Source organism: Stegodyphus dumicola, chromosome 6, assembly GCF_044657685.1.
Source record: "Stegodyphus dumicola isolate Sdum_Otavi_A_Nest chromosome 6, ASM4465768v1".
Lineage (NCBI taxonomy): Eukaryota > Metazoa > Arthropoda > Arachnida > Araneae > Eresidae > Stegodyphus > Stegodyphus dumicola.
The window spans coordinates 191,792,263-191,812,720 of record NC_140773.1 but is presented as its reverse complement, the minus strand read 5'-3'; the positions used below and the strand labels follow the sequence as shown (position 1 = coordinate 191,812,720).

The following is a 20,458-nucleotide window of genomic DNA, read 5'->3' as shown; positions in this document are numbered from 1 at the left end:
AAGTTTAAGTTGTTATTTTAGACTTAGCGATAACTCTCTGAAAGTGTACGAAAAGTTTGGACACTATCTGATGATTGCAAAACATCCAAACTTTATAATTCATATTTAGAACACTTTTCTGTTAACCACATGGTTTCGACTTCGATTAATGATCGAAGTAAAATTTAAAAAATTCCGTGGGCATTAACTGTTGCTTTCCTCTACGATATAAATTGGGTTATCTAGAAGAATGTAAAAACATTATCTCATAGAAAATTTTATATAAACGTCAAAGCTTATTCTAGATGTCAGGATATATATATACATATAAGGCAGTTGCTTAACATGTTGCTGTATGACCACACCAAGTATTCATCATATGGTACTAAATAAATGTTTTTCGAAGTTGTGCCTATATCTAAAGTTTGACATTAACAAAAATTAAATTAAGTGAAAAATATAAATAATTATAATAATAATAATAATAAATGGAAAGGTATTATGTTTTACAGGACTAAACAATAGCTTCATTTTGGTGTATTTGAATAAAGCACTCGAGGGCTATCTGTTTATGGGGAGAGATCCCTTCGTAGAAAACTTGCTAAGGAAAACTGGCTCTGTACTCGTTACGCATGGAGAAAGCCACGAAAACATCCATGCAGCCAGCTTATTCGCCGCGATTCGAAAAAAGCCGAACCGAAGTATTAGTGTTCAAAGACTTTATCTCTCTGCCGCTAGTGGGTCCTAAACAACAGCTAAATGTAAGCAATTCAATAGCGTTCATAAGAAAATAAAACTGAAAAGGTTTTTCTTGTGCTAGTTTTGAAGTTATTCTGCTGAGTTAGACTGATGCGGTGTAAGCTATCTGCAATTTGTGGATATTTTTCGATTCGAAACAAATCATCATAACATTTCAGTCAAAGTAGACTGAAATGTCTACTTTGACTATTACTTAAACTTTTTAATACATTGAGGAGATGAATTCAACTAAATTTTCTGATTTAACGAGCGTTTTTTTCACAGTTCTCAGTATGCATTTATGAATATGCTTTTTTTTTTGCTTTCTCTTATCAATAATGCTTTAGTGCAGGCTTATTTGTAGATTACTGTGCATCATATTTAGGTGGCTATCAAATTAAAACTTTTTTCCTATGACCATATATTTTGCTAAGTAAGGCTCTGTTGAGACTGGTCATTTAGCTCTCTCATTACCGAGAGTAGTGGGCAATGGTCTCAAAAGGAATATCCGGCAGTGGTCTCAAACGGAAGGCCTGCGAACCATATTTCACCCCAGAAGTAATTTTACACAGCAGATGAATACATTTCAAGTATATATTTATTGTAAATACTCTGTTTATAGCTTTGGAGACGTTGAGATACGAACTGAGCTTATGCACGTGACTACTATTTATAGGATCAATCAGTGGCGGACCTAGAATTTAATTTTGGGAGGTATTATCACCATCATAATGTCAATACTTTCCGCTGGGAAATTCTTCTTATTCATAATTTTGGAATTCAAAAACTGAATATAAACAGCATAAGTTTTTGTATAAGTGCAATATGTGACATTCATTCAATTGCATTTGTATTATTATGTTATTAATAAAGTTTGATAAAGTGCCAATCAACAATACAAAAATACTTCATTATTTCATCAAATCAAAGATATTCTTAAAACCAGTCTGTCTTAATTTACAGCAAATCATATACTTGTAGAATCATTAGGTTAATTGGAAGCAGAAAAGATGAAAACTATACAACCACCTTCGCCCAGAATCGAACCACGGATCTCTGGAATACCGGCCCAGCATGCTGCTGTTACACCACGAAGGCACGCTAGGGAAGTGGGAGAAATACCTTATATACTCCCCATTTTAAAAGGCGACTATGGTTTTAGGGGACCTAGTCGCCAAATCCTGGGTGCGGAGAATCATCATCCACAACCCTTTTAGTTCGGGCGCCGCTTGTAGAGTCATTAGGTTAATTGGAAGCAGAAAAGATGAAAAATATGCAACCGTCTTCACCGGGAATCGAACCATGGACCTCTGGAATACTGGCCCAGCGTGCTCCCGTTACACCACGAAGGCACGCTAGGGAAGTGGGAGAAATACCTTATATACTAATGTTCCTTTTACGTCTTTTTTTTTTTTTTTTTCAAGAATGTTAAAGCTTTTTAACTATAACGAGTTTCCCTTCAATTTAGAATGAAAAAGGATTTTCTTTTTTTTTTGAATAGTTAAAATTTGAAAATAATTCAATATTTTTTTTACGTTTAATAAAATGTTCTTTTAAGCGCAAGATCACAGCCTCCAAGAATTGATTAAAAAATTGATATTTGACACACCTTCCTTCAAATTATAATTCCGTTTGAGAAGTGTTCAGATAAGAATAACATTTTTCTATCGCTCTCATGCAGTTATAGATATGTGTACTGAGGTAATGAGAAGCACAAAGGTAATGAGAAGCATATACAGTGCTGAAAGAAATTTTATCAATGGATGAAATTATCAATGATGGAAACCTCTCACTTTAGCTTGCACAGCTCTGGATGCCCTTGGGAATGGTTACAGCATAATCATAAGCTTTACTTCTAATGTATTTTAAATCTAAGCCTTGATGCCCTATTATCTGCATACTGTCGATCGCATGCCTAGCGCTATCAGGGCCGGCATAGGCATTTTAAAGCCCAGTGCAATCTGTGGACAGTCCTAAATTCTGACTGGCTGACTGACTGACTGATTAGGTATCGCCGGAAGTGCGGTTTCTCCGGCTCAATCAATTTATTGCCACATGGGCGCATCACGTGAGACTGTGATTGCATTAAACCCGTAAATAATGAGGAGGTAGGTAAAAGGGCAGCGGAACATCGCGCGGTCGAAAATCCAGCAAACATGAACAGACAAAACGTGCTGAATACACCATATAATTCTGTGTGAGAAAGGAAAGGAAAAAAAAAAAAAAAAAAAAGATAGAATAGAACTTTCAGTAACAAGTCTATATGCAATATATATGTTACGGTGAAACACCGAAATCTGATGAATGTCGACTTTCACCGGTGAATGTCAACATTCACATAGTCGCTTGGCGTATGTCCGAAATATTTTCCAAATACTCTTATTTCTGACTTACACCGGTAAATGTCGACATTCACCATGTACTAATGGTGAATGTTGAACATATAAGAATATTATATTTTCTCCTCCGTAATTCAGTCACGAAAAAACGCACTTGAGATTTAAAATAAGAACTTAAAACACACAGTACATTCAAAATGAGAAAGGAAAATAATAGAAGTTAAAAACTTACTAAATTATGTGATTCAAATCTTATTTATTGCAACAACTTAAACTATTATGACACTTTGAATTGCACAAGAGGCCCTTGCTTTTAGAACTTCATTTATTTGTGGAACACTTCTTTTTGCAGTGACAGCGTGTACATATACTCCTCTCTTTTAGACCTACACCAGAACATATCTGTGATTGTCGACATACACCGGTGAGGGTCCGAATGTATAAAAATGTAATACAATATTCGATCTTTCACCGACGTATTTGGTGAATGTTGACATTCTCCGGTGAAAGTCGACATTCTCCAATTTCGGTCTTTCACGGTAACATATACACTATGTACATGTAGCTACGCCCCAGTAATTCTAGAAAATTTGAGTCTTTGGTGATGTGGGCCGCTAACAGTCTAATATCACATAATTGTACCCCTCCAAAATCACATAATTGAGCGTGTTCAGATTTGTCAGATGTGCACAGTTAATGGCCTTCTCGTAAAAACTTCTATTCAGCTTATGAAGATGTTCTTCTATGGTACTTAACTTCAGGTCCTTATGTAACATGGCATTACTTACAAAATAGTGAGCATTTGTGATCAGTCTAAGAATCTTATTTTGCAGTAACTGCAGCTTATGTAAGTCATTCTTGTTGGCCGTATTCTAGGCGGGTGATTCATAAGTTATAATCGGCCTAATGTTCACGATGTAAACAAGCCGTTTTCTGCGTAGGTCTAATCTAGAATATTTGTTCATCAGGGGTTTTAAGCTATTTAGTACTGTGAAGGCCTTTTTTCTGAAGTTTGTGATATGGTTTTTCCAGGCCAGTTTCCCAAAAAGTGTAACCCCAAGGTATTTTGTATTTGACACTTGTGGGACCACTTCGTTGAACAAGTAGAACTTTCTCTTGAGCTGAGTCTGAGTATGTTTCCTTCTAACTATGAGCAACTGGGATTTTTGGGCATTGATTGAAATTCTACACTTGGCACACCAACTTTTGATTTCTGGCATAATGTCTTGTAGTTTCTTTACTGCAAGGTTGGCGTTAGCAGACCTCACAGCTAGAGCTGTGTCGTCTACGTAACACCATAAGAAGTTATTTCGGTTCAGGTGTGTCCGGGGAAAATCAGCAACATTTAGAAGATACAAAATGGGTCCTAAAATGGACCCCTGGGGGACACCAGCAGTAATCTTTCGTGTATTAGTAGTATCCTTTCCAATGGAGACCACGAAACCTCGATTGTTAATGAAAGAGACAATAAGTTCGATAATCTCTCTATCAATATTAAAGTTTATCAGCTTGTAAATAAGCCCCTCATGCCAGACGTGATCAAAGGCTTTTGCCACGTCCAGCATGAGGATGGCAATATTATTCTGCCTATGGTGCAGAGCGTTTCCACAAAACTCCAGAAGTCGAATAAGTTGTTTGGTGGGGGATAAATTACTCCGGAATCCGAATTGTTCGGCCGGTAGCATGTCAAGGAAGGGCCTGAGCCTGTTCAGAATGATTCGTTCATACATTTTCTCCAGACTCGAGAGCAGACTTCAATTCTGCTGTTCGGGTCCTCCTTAAATTCTAAAAATCTTGCCGCTCTTAAATTGTGCTTCAAAGTGCCTCTCAAAACATCTAGAAATTTTACCATCCTTAAATTTTCTGCTCGATTCCTCTCACTAAATTCTAATAATATTGCCCGTCCTAAACTCTGGCGCGTTCTGGTTCTGAAATTGGCAGTGCATTATGGTTACGAATTATAAAATGTTTCTATTAAAATAGCTTTTCATTAAAGTTCATCCACATACCTTACACAAATAAATTTTTCCTCTTGTGAAGAAATGTCTTTTATTTATCAGCTGTGATTGAAAAGCATTTTGCATTCGCTTTTTCAACTCATTTTTCCAAAATAATTTTATTGCAAGCATTTAGGACTTCATTTTAAATTTTTGGTGAAATATACATTATGTTATTACTGCAGAATTCTACTGTTTTGTTTAATACGCTATCTCCTACGTATTTCGAAATCTGAGGTTTCGGCTAAATGTTTCCATTATTTTGATGAGTCTCAACGCTATTATAATTTACATTCATTTGCCTAGAATCGTATTTCATTGTTTAATATCTAAATTAAAGCAGTGGCCTAGCTAGAACGTTTGCCGCCCGGAACTATCCCCGAGTTTGCCGCCTGTCTTGATACAAAAACGAATAACTACAAAAAAATGTCAAAATGACATATAAGGAAATAAATTAAAACTGCACTTTCATTTTTGAAGAAAAACTTTAATTCCAACAATTTATATATATATATATAATGTTGTATGAACTTAAATCCATTTAGTGCGAATACAAGTTATTATTACTTGCGCAATTGCTGCAAAGTTAGTTAATAATAATTTATTTCCTAAACAGTATTGATTAATTGATTATATTATCTCCTAAGTTTAATTAAAGTAGAATTATTTTAAAAGTGTGCATCCATACTGGTAAGTTATATTTTGAAAGATGTTTTGAAGTAATTTGAAAGCAAAATGTTAATAATGTTTTAAGGGGGACTGGAGTTAAATCATCACTAAGAATAATATTTCAATTGTAAAAGGAAAAATTAAAACATGTAATTATTGTCATTGATCGGAAATTAGTTGACTTTTCAAGGGGAACAAACCAACTCCCGTTCAATGAACAATAATTGATAAAAATACGTAAATATGAAAGTGTTTCGTCTTTACTTGAGTTATAAGTTAAAGCCAAACCGGCAATTCTAGTCAGGCCAAATATTTCCGCGAATAGTTGCTATTCAAAGAACTTATTCTCATGAAGCATTTTAGTCAATTCAATTTGGAGTAAAAATCAATTACTGTAGAGAAATCCTGTAAAACTCGAGTAACCGTCCCCGACACTATCATCTTTATGTATTTGAGTACTATATTATTTGTAGAAATTAAACATTGGAAATTGTCATTATGAAATCGAATTCAAAGTAAAGTTGAAATAAACATAGAAGATTATGAAAAAGATAAATAATGCAAACTTTGTAAAAACAAATCAAAGAAAACATAAAAATAATATAAAAATAATATAAAAATAATATAGAAAATAATATAAATAAGATCAGTGAATGTACATGAAGATATAAAGGCCAGAAAGGTATTAAGTAACTTATATTCTTTCTAGTGGTGGAGTTGGCAAAGTGTTCTCTTCGTGTCTGACTCAGAAGTGTAGGGTGTCCGAAAATTCTTAGCGGCAAGACTGCCCTTCTCCGACCCTGTTTCGATTTTCTAAGAAATGAGGAAATGCTTTTTACTTTCACAATACACTCTCTGAAATACTCTGAAGTATTTTTTTCTTAATGTAGAATGTCATTGGAATCATAATTTAATACTGTAGAGATATTAGGATTTTTGAAAAATTAGCAAACGCCTTCGCCGGGAATCGAACCACTGACCTCTGGAATACCGGCCCAGCGTGCAGGACCACTACACCACGAAGGCACGCTAAGAAAGTGGTACATATTCGTCATTTTCATTCAAAAGTTTCAACAGAATAAAAAAAAGTATATCGAAAGCAGTATGTAGCTGTTGAAATCAAATGGTGATTTCTTTGAATACTTTATCTAGAGTAAGAATTCTTTTTCTTCTATATTTAATTAATTAATTCGTATGGCAATTCAGAATATAATTATTCCTCACCTGCCTCGATGATCCATCGGAATAACCCTAATAAAATGATGTTTCAAACAAAATATGCTAAGCCTAAAAATGTGCCGCCCGAGATGAACCGCCTTTTACATTCCCCTTTAGCTACGCCCCTGAATTAAAGCTGCTAGAAACGATAGAACCATATTCTTCGGTGGATGCATATGTTTTTCTAGTATAGCTAATGTCCTCAGCTTAGGTTGACCGCTAGTATATTCAGGCGCATATATGCGACTATGCACTGAACAATAGATGCACTCTCTTGCTGCTGATTTCAGTAGTTTGCGTACAAAATTACGTAAGAAAGAAATGATGAAATGTAGTTGCAGATGATTTCATAAAGTATTAGGCAATTAAAAAGGCCGCAATAGGCCCGCGACTGGTTTTTGTGTATACCTGGTCTAGAACAAATTTTTAATTGTATTGAAAGGCTCTAAAATCAATTTAATGACTTCTTTACTTCTTTCGCTTCTTTCTTCAACGTCTTGCTTAATATGTCATTTTTTAAAATTAATAGTGTAGTAATGTACTCTCGAGACTTAAATGTAATTTTGCAATTTCAGAAAAAATTCATGAGCAGAGAAGTAAAATACTCATTACTATGGAAACGAATGCTTTCACCCCTCCTTCTGCTTGTCGAACTTCGCCAAAACAAAGCAGTTTAGTTTCTAATTCCTTTTCTTTTTCCTAAGTGTTCTTGTTCTAACTTTTTTTTTGGGGGGAGGGGGGTTCCGACGGCAGTCTAATTTAGCGAATGAAACGTTTTTTGATCGATGTTTCAAACTGAAAAAAAAAAAAAAAGTTATCTCCCGAATAAGGTTATTTAATAAAAAATTGACGATTCCAGCAAACTTTATGGAGGTTAGTTGCATTATTCAAAAACTGTTTAATATACAACCCTCGTTTCGAAGGCTCATAAAAGGGACGCTAGGACAGTTTATGAGACATATTCAATAATGGAGAATTCGTATAATCGATCCATTGCATTAATATTTGAGCAGTTGAATGAATATTTCCACGCTTGAGCTTCAGCAAAATTCGATTATTTTGTATTGAACTCAGAATTTTATTGACGATGTTACTAAGACTTCTATAAATATTCAAATGTTCTCGCTTTATGCATAAAAGAAGAAAATGTTTAAAGTAGCAAAAGAAGTCTTTTATAAGGTGAAAATAATATGCATTATTTCGGAAATTGTGGGATTTTAGAAAACCGCAAAATTCTGAATTTTCTAAATATTTTTAATTATTTCTAAAACTAGCCGCTTGCGCTGCCAATTCCTAAATCTGTCATATAAATTTAAAAAATATAAAAGGATACTAATGAGACCAGCTATTAATTTTTTATTCGAAAAGGCGAATTTGAGTACTGTAGACGCAGTCAGCTGATCAATATTCACGTTTACAGAGCATTAAGTATTGCCATACTTATTTTTTACATTTCGCTGTGCGAATTATTAACCTTTACTACTACTGTATATTGTTATTCTATTCCTAAGAATTGAATTAGGTTTAAATGCGCATTTCGAAGGCTGCCAACATTCGATGCTGGAAACGGGAACTATACAAAAGAAGTTGATGGAAATCTTCGTCAATTATTTTTATGTATTTATTCTGATTTCTTCAGATAACTCCTCTAATTCTATTGTGTAACCTTTTAAAAGGAGAGGAGAGGGGATTTTTACCGCAGAAACCGGTAAAGGAAATGAAGCCGGAACAAATTAATACATTTAATTTAGTGCTTCCTTTTCTACTTCTATCAGTTGTTTTAATTCGTGGCTTAGAAAAAATAAAACTAAGCAGAAAGTGATTCAACAGAGAAATTATTACATCTAAATATACGAAACCACATGGGGTAATAAAACCTGCTTTCACATTGAATGTCAATAATTTAAATTAAATAAAGAAAATATTTTAAAGAAATACGAAGAAATAACTGAGAATTCAAAAATCGTTTGGTAATGCAAACATAGAATTGCGACAGTTAGTAAATCAATGATAAAAAACTTACTTCTTTTTTACTTCCTTGTACGAAGTAAAAAGGAAGTATTGTAATCGCGAAAAGCTTCAGGCAGCATATTTTAACGAAAATATCCACTTTGACCGCTTTCGAATGCAATTTAACGATGTTTTTGCGTGATATCTGTACGTAAGGACAGAATGAAAAACTCTTTTCCTCCAAAAAAAAAAAAAAAAAAAAAAAAAAAAAAAACTGCTTTAAAATGAATTCTGAAGAGAATTTTTCGTGGCGTCTGTACGAGCGTATGTACGTACGTACGTATCTCGCATAACTCAAAAACGAGTAGCCTCAAAACGTTGAAATTTTGTATATAAGACTACTATAACATGTAAATGTGCACCTCGTATTTTGGTTTCAATCGGCCGCGCCAAACGTATATAAATATATTTATAAATATATTCACTCGGTTACCCGGCTCAGTGATCTCAGTTTCTTTACTCTTGTATGTTTGTAAACTGTACATTTTTTGCTTTAAAAATGATTGAATTATATTGTTTTTATCTTCTGGTTAAGGGTTTTATGCCTTTAGTAAATCTGTATGCAATATTTTTAGAATTATCAACAATTTTAAAATTGTTTAAGTGCCGCTAAGCCTAATTTGATGGTGGCCATTGCTCTTGTTTATATTTGAAACAGCTGAGTAGCGGATTTGTTGCCAATCTAGAGAAACTTAGCTTCGCAACAACAAAGATAACGCCTTAATTTATTATTTAAATAATGCTTAATCCTTTCTGGAATTTTTTCGAGGAAATAAGCGTTTAAGATTTACTTCGTAAATTTTAATACAGATATTTTGAGTTTTTATGTATTTTTGCCTTGTCGCGAAGTGAAAACTGAATTAATTGAACGAGAAATACTCAATCGTCTGTGAAAAACTGTTTCTTTTTTGTTTTGTTTGCTTAATTTCTTTTATATATAGTTCTAGCTTTATTATAGTATTTGAATAGAACATGTGGCAACGATTAGATAATTCTTTAAATGATATAAATTTTGTGCATTCTAATATTAACGAAATATAATACTGTTAAGTAAACCTAGCGCCAGAGTGTCGCTATGGTAAACAAAGGGAATTTTAAAGAATGTATTTATTCTATTGTGGTTTATGTACTGTCGGCAAAGTAGGTTTAATTCAATCTCATAAGTTTAAATGAAATGCAAGAAGAAATGCGTATAATTTAATATTCCGTACAAGGAAGTCATGTGGTGTACACATCAGATTTTTTAATAAATGACTTTGCAGTCGCATTGTTGATTGTTTCTTTACCATTAATATAACTATTTATTCATGGATACTTGATACAATCTTATAAATTCAATTCATTTTCTAAACTGTAGTCAGAATGATTCTAGAAACATTCAAAACCTGCTGAATCTACTTATTCTCGGAAAAATGAAAGTTTTTAAAAAACTGTCATATTCTTCAGGGATAAACTGAACTTATGTCCACCAAAAGCATACGAATAACGCTATTAAACTTCGTCACGCGAATGTAAACCAATATCGATTAGCAATTTGAACATTGATTTTTCGGAGTTCGTGTTAAAAAAGAGGAATAAAGATTGTTTATAGACATCAGGAATCGATTCTTGCCGAGACGGTTTCAGCACATATGCTTAAGGAGCAGGAAATGATATGGCTTCTTTCGAGGGCTATTTCCAGGAGGAACACCCAGCAGTATCTTATATCGATTATTTTATTAGAGAGTTTTAACGTAGGCTTTTTTTAAATATATTTATGCATTTCCCATGTCCCACGGAAGAATGGTATGGATGTGCTTATTCTTTTCTTAGCTAAGAGGAGATCTTTAAGTAGAAGATTACTCGTATGTGTGTGAAATAAAATATCGATATTCGATTGATTTTTTCTGCGGTAAAATTAACTAGTTTTAACTCGTTATTACAGGCGACTAAAGTTTTAAACAATTTTAAATATTCATATCTCCATTATATTTTATATAAATGAAAACGAGTTTAAAATAATTCTACAGCTGAGAAGATTAAGAGACACAATAGAGACAGGCCTGTATGTTTCCCAACATTTGAGTTTTTAATTTATTTGTAAAAAATAAAAACCACATTTTTCCCATCACGTTTTTCATGAACAATTGAAATGTAATATATCCGGATAAACACACAATAATATCCGGATAAACACACACATGTGCGTACACACAATAAATAAATAAAAATAACAAATAAACTAAAATTTACGATGATGAGAACAAATCTGTAAGTCACGAGACCTTTCTACGTAGTATTTCTTAGAAGTAAAAATTGTTTGGAAAGTTGCGCTCGACGAGATGTTGAAGGAATTTGTTCTCCGGTGTTCCTGTTCACGAATAAAACGAAGTACTTGTATGAAAAGAGGAGTTATTTTAACAAAATAATTATTATTTTGTTAAAATAACTCCTCTTTTCATATATAGTGTTATAAATATATAAAGTGCATTTTTATAAAGTTATAAAGTTCATTTTTATGCGAAATTAAAATGATCATACATCTTTATTTACTAACACAAACTACTGCTTGCGCAGCCAAATTTAAAATAGTTATTTAAAAAAATCTAAAAGCTTTCAGATTTTACATTACGCCCAAAGGGGCATCTTTGTAACATTTTGTGGGTTATCTTTCTTTATTAAATATCATGTTCTTCGCACTTAAACCATAAAATTATTCAATTCAAGAGCAATATCGCAAAATCATTTTAAAATCGGCATATCCTTAGAATTTCCGATACATAGTCTCGCGCACTGGAGATAAAAATGTTTTCCCCCCCCTCGTACAGTGTTGCCATTTCTCGCTTTGGAATCGTTGAGTTTGCTAATTAAAAATTCGTTAAAGTTTTACAAAATATAAAATAGACAATAAAACAAATTCCAAATTTGGGCTTCCAGATGTACGTTATTCAAATTGGATGGCTCTAGGTACGTTTTATCACAATGTGAGAAATATACATACATTTATGCAGATGCTTCATTATTTAATTTCTTTAAATGTAATACAGGGCTGCAATATTTGATGGGAACAGTTTGAAAAGTGAAGCGATATTTAAAGTTTTCAATGCAAAATGCCAAAACGAAATTAATAGCCCTTCTGGGCTATTTTACAATTACTAAATATTAGCTAAATGGCTTTATTTTTCTTTTATGTATAACTACTGATTATCTTTTAGAATATCTATTTGTTTAGAAAAAAGTTGTTAGAATGTTTTTGGGGTAGAAAATTATTCAAAAAGGTCTGAAAATGAACCTACATATGTATTCGGACACTAATAAATAAACATTTTGTATGTAATGAAAATTTAAAAATAAAGCGTGTTGCAACTCAACTCTTGCTGAGATCCGATGGCGGAGTGACGTCATCGCGAACACTCTCCCGCAGAGATTTCACGAGAACTCGGAACGGAGAAGTCGCACGCTGCATCGTGCCACATTTAAACACTTTTCATTATGTAAATATTCTGTAACCCGTTTGCGTCTTCATTAAGAATGTTTTGTGTAAAGAAAGTATTTATCATTTATGGATTATTCCCTTCAAGATTTTGCAGATAGAGATGCACAGAAGAGATCAATTCAACCAGTGGCCCTGGCAGAACCCATTAGGACAAAGTAAGCAGTTTTTGTTTTACCTTGATTAATTAGAATTGTAATTAACAGTAACGATAACGATAGGAAAATAAATAAGAATAAAGCGACAATCAATATTTCATATCCTTCGGCTAAAACATACCCTGCGCTGCAGTGGTTCAACCGAGCATAGTAATGGTGTTGGAATATTCATCTGGTCTTCAATGTCTTCAAGTATGAACCATCTCGAGCAAAACAGAGCACTCTGGGATGAGCTACAATAATCTGCACACTGTCTTGGACTCGCCATCATACTCTATGATGGATTATGGTGGTTAACTGCAGGATTGCTGGGGGGGAAACCACTCTCTAGTTTTCAGCACCTCATCGAAACTCTTCCACCGGGTACTGCGGCTATTGTCTGCACAAAAGGCAAAGCGTCATACTGTAGACTAGTGCGTATAATAATATGCAATATGCCTTTTCAGTACAGTTGGTGATTTCTTACAAGTAACCTCCCTTTTTGAGAATAAATACAGTTTTGTTAGTTAAAGACACACTTCCAGCCAAGATCTGGCACTTTTTGAGTACACGTGATTTTCCCTGACTTTAATATTTTACAGAAAATTTACAGTTTGCTTCGAAGTTAAATCAACATAAAATTGTTTACGGTTTACTTACATTAATAACTTGATATCAGTTATTACGTATTTCCAGCATCATTCTGACTAGAGGGCGCTGCGTTCGTCCTAATAGTCAGTGGCAGGCAGGATACTAAAGGTGTAAGACGTGGAAGGCAGAGATGCCTAATAATATATCTCTAATTGATTGAAATTTTCGTATATTTTCTTGTAAATAAATGTTGCTATTGTTAACAAAACCTCTTATTATCTCTTGGATGCACCTTTAGTCTCACAGAACCATTAGATGCAAAATTGGTGCATCTTGTCCGCGAATGTGGAATACCGGAAGTAATTAGTCATCATTACTGGATTGTAGTTCTGAGAGGTTTGGATACTGTACGTACGCTTTTGGATACGTAACATTGCATACTGGACTGTGGAGGTAAGATCTTTTGAACTCACAAATTCTGAGTTAATATGGATAAGTTTTCGAAAATAATTGAAAAAAGAAGTAACGTTCGCGCTAGTGTTACTAAACTAGTTAAAAGAGTGCAGAAGCTTGATGAAGCCGTCGAAGACGTAAGTTCATTATCAGAACTACTGGAACTATTAGAAACGAAAGAACAGATCTTGAAAAGCCATGATTTAGAGGTGGAAGCACTCATAGACGATCCGTAAAAATTTAAAGGTGAATTAAAAGCTTCGGAAGAATACGATGACAAAATATTGTTAGCTAAGATTAAACTAAAAAGCAAAATTAAAGAATTAGCAGCAGAAAATGTTCAGCGGACTTCTTCAGTTCTTAACACATCTAGTGTTTCGGAAAACACCGCTACGGCTTTAAAATTACCAAAGTTAGAAATTTCGCGATTCTATGGTGATTCTGGCAAATTTATGGAATTCTTAAACTGTTTTGATAGCGCAATCGGTTCAAACAATTCACTTACGAAAATTGAAAAATTCCAATATTTAAAATCTCTTCTTTCTGGTCCTGCATATAACGTTGTTGCGGGTTTTGAATTAAATGAGAAAAACTATGACTCATGTCTTGAGCTTTTAAAACAAAGATATGGTAGAACTGATTCTGTTATAAATTCTTACATGACTAAATTATTAAGCTTAGAACCCGTGAGAAGTTCGTCTAATGTTAAGGGTTTGCGTAAATTATACGATGACATAGAAGTTAATATAAGAAATTTGCGTTCATTAAATGTAACGGAGGGTTCATATGGGCATTTATTGAATCCAATATTATTGAAGTTGCTACCACAAGATTTGGTGTTAGATTTTCACCGAAAACGAAACAGAGAAGTGAATTGTGAGGTTTCGGAAATTATTACGTTTTTGAGGAATGAAGTTGAATCTAGGGAAATTGCCGAAACAGTGATGAGCCCCCTAAAAAGTTACGAAACAAAACGATCCTTTTCCCAAAATTATCAAAGTGGTCAAACTTATCAGAAAAACTATTCAAAACCTAAAAATATATCAACCGCTTCAACGTTAAATACACAAATAAAAAATGTTTGTTTATTCTGTGACGGTCATCACGATTCCGTAAGTTGTAAAAAATTGGATGTAGAACAAAAAATAAATAAGCTTAGGACTGAAGCTAGATGCTGGTGTTGTTTCCAGAAATATCACAGGTCTCGCGTATGCAGGGCAAAAATATGGTGTAAAAATTGTTTAAGCAATTTTCATCATGAGTCAGTGTGTAGAAAAAATAAACCCGTTAATGTTAAGACGAGAGGTTGTGAGAAGCAAGTGGAAAGCGAAACTGTTTTGAATGACTTACAATCTAAATCTAATAAAAGCGCCGAGAATATTTCTGTGTCTCATAGTAATATATGTACCAAAAATAAGCCCTTTTTACAAACATGTACAGTTTTAGCCTGTTCGGATAAAAATTCAGTCTTTAACTAATGTTATTTTAGACAATGGTAGTCATCGAAGATTTATTTCATCTCGATTAGTTAAAGAATTAAAATTAAAGCCAATACGCTACGAAAGAATAGCTATTTTTGCTTTCGGAGACAAAATAGCACGTGAGAAGGAATACGGTATCGTTTCATTGACGTTGCGCAATAGGGATCAAAGTTCGAAATCGTACGAGTTAGAAGCTGTCATAACGGATTATATATCTAATTTGTCCTTGAAAATTCCTGATGTATCTATTCGCAATGCGTTGAAGGAAAGAGGTTTACCTTTGGCTGATTCATTTTCCGGCGACTGTCAGACGGAAATACTTATCGGATGCGATTCATTTTGGGATATTGTTTATGACGAGAGAGTAAAGTTAAATGAAAACATTACTGCGATAAATTCTTGTTTCGGTTGGTTACTTGCGGGAGTGAAAGGAAGTAATAAATTGACTAATAATTATGAAAATGTATGTTTAGTCATGGACTCTTCTTCCATTTTATGCGATTTGAAAAAATTTTGGGAAATAGAAGAATTTCAGTCAGACAAACAAAACTTTTCTGAATGGGACAAGCAATTGATTGAAAGATTTGAAAATTCTCTGGAATTTAATGGGGAAAGGTACGTTTGCAGATTGATGTGGAAGGAAAACTTGGGACCTGCAGTTGGGTTGAATTCTAATTATGAGGTTGCGAAAAAGCGTTTTGATTCGTTAAAGCACAAACTAAATAAAAATCAAGAAATTTATGACCAGTATAAACAAATTATATCGGATCAGTTAGAATGTCAGATTGTGGGAAAATGTGTTAATGAAGATAAAAATTTAGGATATTATATGCCTCACAGAGCGGTAATTAGGGATGACAAGGAAACAACTCGAGTTAGAATTGTTTATGACCGTAGCAGTAAGGCTAATGAAAATAATAAATCTCTTAATGAGTCTCTAGAATCAGGAGTAAATCTTTATGCAAATTTATTGGACATAATTCTTAAATTTCGAGAATATCAAGTTGCATTTTGCGGAGATTTAGAGAAAGCGTTTCTTATGATAGAGATTGCGGAGGAAGATAGAAAATACCTTAAATTTTTGTGGTTTCCCGAAGAGGTAGGCGATTCAATCGAAACTCTTCATTTAAATCGTCTCCCATTCGGTTTAACTACTTCGCCATTTTCCTTGGCTTGCGTTTTGAAATTTCACATTAAGAAATTTAAGGAACATCATCCAAAATGTTATGACATGTTAAATTTTTTTCTTTATGTTGATGATCTCTGCTATGGAGCCAATACCGTTCAAGATGCTTATCATTTAACTTCTACGGCAATAGAGATATTAAAAGCAGCGGGATTTCAATTGAGGAAATTAAAAACTAATTGTCCGAAATTGTATAAACTTTGGAATGAAAACGGATATGAGGAAAATACTGACTTCGGGCAAGGAACAGGTTTCTTGGGATTGAAGTGGGATCCGATTGAGGATAAAATTAAATTAGATTTAAGAGATGTTAGGGATTACATTGATGCTAGAATCACCAAGCGTCACGTTTTGAGAGTTATTTCAAAGATATTTGATCCATGTGGACTGATTAGTCCCTTTGTAATCACTGTGAAAATTCATCTGCAAGAGATGTGGGAACGTGGTCTACAATGGGATGAAGATTTGCCAAGTGACCTACAAAATAAATGGAGAACCTGGTGTTCTGAACTTTGTGAACTTGAATCAGTATCTATTGAAAGAAGGTTTTTTGAAAGTGTAGAAATAAATGAAGTTTCTCTTCATGTGTTTTGTGACGCCAGTCTCAAGGCATATGGGGCTGTTGCGTTCCTAAGGTACGTGAATTACAATGGCCAAATCAAAGTGAGCTTTATAATGTCAAAAAGTAAAGTAAAGTTACTTTAAAAACTTTGACTCTTGCAAGATTAGAGTTAATGGCAGCTCTCCTCGCTGCGCGTTTAGGAAATTATTTACAAGGTCTATTTCCTAATTTTGCGAAACAAAATTTCTTTTGGAGCGACTCTCAAATCGTCCTTCATTGGTTGAAAGGATCTTCTAAGCAATGGAAACCATTTGTCGCCAAGTGCAGTCGCTGACTCTACCAGAGTGTTGGAACCATTGCAGTGGCTCCGATAATGCCGCGGACCTTACTACTAGAGGAGAATCGGCTAGGAGGATTCTTACAAGTTCTCTGTGGTGGTCAGGCCCTGTTTGGTTGTCTAAACCACTTTACTCGTGGCCTCTTCAAGAATTGCTACAACATTTTAATGACATCTGTGATGAACGCGTTATAGTGAAAGAGCGACGGACTGCACTGGTTAATTCCATGGTAACCAGTTCAGCTAATGGAAACTTACCTATGTCGTCGTTACTGGACGTTAATGACTTCAGCGAATTAAGTAGATTACTGCGTGTTACTGCTTGGATTAAAAGGTTTGTGCACAATTCTAAACCTAATTCTACAAAATTAAATGGACCTATATGTTCTCCAGAACTCGAGCAAGCTTTGCGTTTTTGGATCAAAGCTACTCAATTCAAACATTATAGTACAGAAGTTACCCAACTTCTTTCTAAAGGAACTATCGATAAGAGTTCACGCATATTTAATTTGAATCCTGAACTTGATGATAATAACTTACTTTGTTTAAAGGGACGTTTACAGTTTTCAAGTAACGATATGCGAGCCAAACATCCTTGGCTTCTTCCATCTAATGATAAATTTGTTGAACTACTTATCTGTGATTCTCATAGTAAAATGTGCCATTTAGGTGTTGATGCAACTTTAACACATTTACGAGAACAATTCTGGATTGTTAAAGGTCGTCAATTTGTGAAAAAAGTGTTAAATAACTGTCTGATTTGTAGACGATTCAAAGTGAAATCTGGAATGCAGGTGGTTGCCCCTTTACCGCCTGATAGAATTCAAGAGCATCCACCATTTGATGTATGTGGTGTGGATTTTGCCGGACCATTTTTTGTTCGTGATTTTAATTCAAAGTGTTATTTACTTATATTCAGCTGTGCAGTGACAAGAGCTATCCACTTAGAAGTAGTTCTTAACATAAGTGCTGATTCTTTTTTGTTAGGATTCCGACGATTTGTTTCTCGTCGAGGATTATGTTCCACTATATATTCTGATAACGCCAAAGCTTTTAAAAAAGCAAATAGTGAATTGAAAAAATGGTAGAATCAGATAGATAATGATCAAGTTAAAAATTTGTTTGCTTCTAAAGGTATAGTTTGGAATTTTATAGTTGAAAAAAGTCCATGGTGGGGAGGTTTCTGGGAGAGACAGATACGGACGGTTAAAACCTGCTTAAAGAAAATTGTTGGACGATCCTCTCTTTCTTTGAAGGAATTGGAAACTGTTTTTTCGGAAATTGAAGCTCTGGTTAATTCCAGGCCTATCAAGTATCTGTACAACGAACCCTCAGAACCCTCTCCACTCACCCCATCTCATTTTCTTATTGGTAAAAGGTTGGTGTCTTTACCTGTAATAAAACATAAAAATGAAAATTTAAATCTTAATAAGAATTCTTTGGTAAAGAAATATAAATATCAGCAAACACTTTTGAATCACTTCTGGAACAGGTGGAGAAAGGAATATTTACTTAATCTAAGATCAGCTTTTATTTCTCCACAACCAGGTAAAATAGTTTCATTTAAAGTGAATGATATTGTTTTGATTAATGATGAGCGTTATCCCAGAAATATGTGGATGATGGGGAAAATATTAGAGCTATATCCAGGAAGAGATGGAAAAGTTCGTTCTCTTCTTATTCAGACTCCTAAAGGACAAATAAGACGCTCAGTACAACTTGTGTATAATTTGGAAATTAATCCTTAATTGTGTTAGTTTAATTGAGTTGCAACCTGTTAATGTTCTATCTGTGTATTAATGATAGTTTAATTGTGCTTATATTTTAATGCTTGATATTTGAAAATTTTTCTTTGGAAGTTAAAAGTGTAATTGGTTTTTGTATGTTAAGTCACTGAATAATTTTGAAGCTTTGTATTTGATATAATATGCTACTTATATTTTTATTCTTGTAATTTTAAATGGTTCCTGAATGTAAATTTAGTTAAAATTCGATGGTAAGTGAACTCAAGTGAGTTCAGGTGGAGAGTATTACGTATTTCCAGCGTCATTCTGACTAGAGGGCGCTGCGTTCGTCCTAATAGTCAGTGGCAGGCAGGATACTAAAGGTGTAAGACGTGGAAGGCAGAGATGCCTAATAATATATCTCTAATTGATTGAAATTTTCGTATATTTTCTTGTAAATAAATGTTGCTATTGTTAACAAAACCTCTTATTATCTCTTGGATGCACCTTTAGTCTCACAGAACCATTAGATGCAAAATCAGTTACTTTAAATATTGTTGTGTGCGTATGGATTCGTAATAGATTGAATACAACAGATTCAATAATAGGTTGATAAATTTAATTTTACCGAAAGAAACAATTTACAATTCTGGAACTAACATACTTGTACATCTCTTCTCTGTATCACAGATTATAATCAGTAGTTACACTTCAAACTATAAGGTATTTCTCCCGTCTCCTTAGCATGCCTTCGTAGTGTAGTGGTCAGCACGCTTGGCGCGTATTCGAGAGGTCCGTAGTTCGAGGCCCGAGGGTATTGCTCATTTTTCATCTCTCCTGCTTTGAAACAACCTAATGTCTCTACAAAACTACTAAGAACGTTAAACATAGAGCAATGCAAAGCGCATCTAAAAGGCGAAGCTTGCAGTACTTTCAATAATCCGAACTCGGAACTAAAAAACTAAGAAATTGATGCTCTCTTCGTCTTATATAATTCCCCCCGCCCCCGAAACCTTTAGCACCTTATACTTCTCGAAGTTACTGAAAGTCGTATGAGGATACAGTTACAATTACATTTAGGGATCAATTATAATTATTCAGTGACAATACCAATTATATTATACAGGTAGTGGACCAAAATGTCTCCTAGTTTGGCGATTTTTGGCGACAAACATCAGTTAGATTACTAAAAACATTAGAAAAAATTGGTGACAAAACCATCGCCAGCTTGGAGATATCATGCCAAGTTAGTGATATAGCTACTTACTCAATGTAAAAAAGACTTGCTCCTGTACTCTTATTTTCCCTGCGAAGCTTCGCACTCTTCAGACTTTTCTTGCCACGTTATACGAAAGATACTGCAATTTTAAACATAACTTCTATAAAATTAGTTATATATATATACAAAATTCTAACAATATTTACATAAAAGTAAACTGCTATCATTACTTGAAAATCATTTGCACTGCCTTAAAAGATGAATAAAACTGTTATTTTTATCTAGTTATTAAGCTGATTTCCAAGTCTAATCGGCTATATAAACACAAGAAAGTATTGCGAATCTT

General features: G+C 34.0%; 1 protein-coding gene across 1 annotated transcript in view; it reads right to left on the bottom strand.

Moving 5' to 3' along the window:
- LOC118194194 (methionine synthase reductase-like) overlaps positions 1 to 20,251 on the bottom strand; it is a 53,130-nt gene extending 32,879 nt beyond the window's left edge. The window contains exon 1 of the mRNA XM_085819286.1: positions 20,161 to 20,251. The gene's annotated coding sequence lies outside the window, so the exon portion shown is untranslated. The remainder of the gene's footprint in view (positions 1 to 20,160) is intronic.
- Between the last annotated feature and the right edge of the window lie 207 nt (positions 20,252 to 20,458).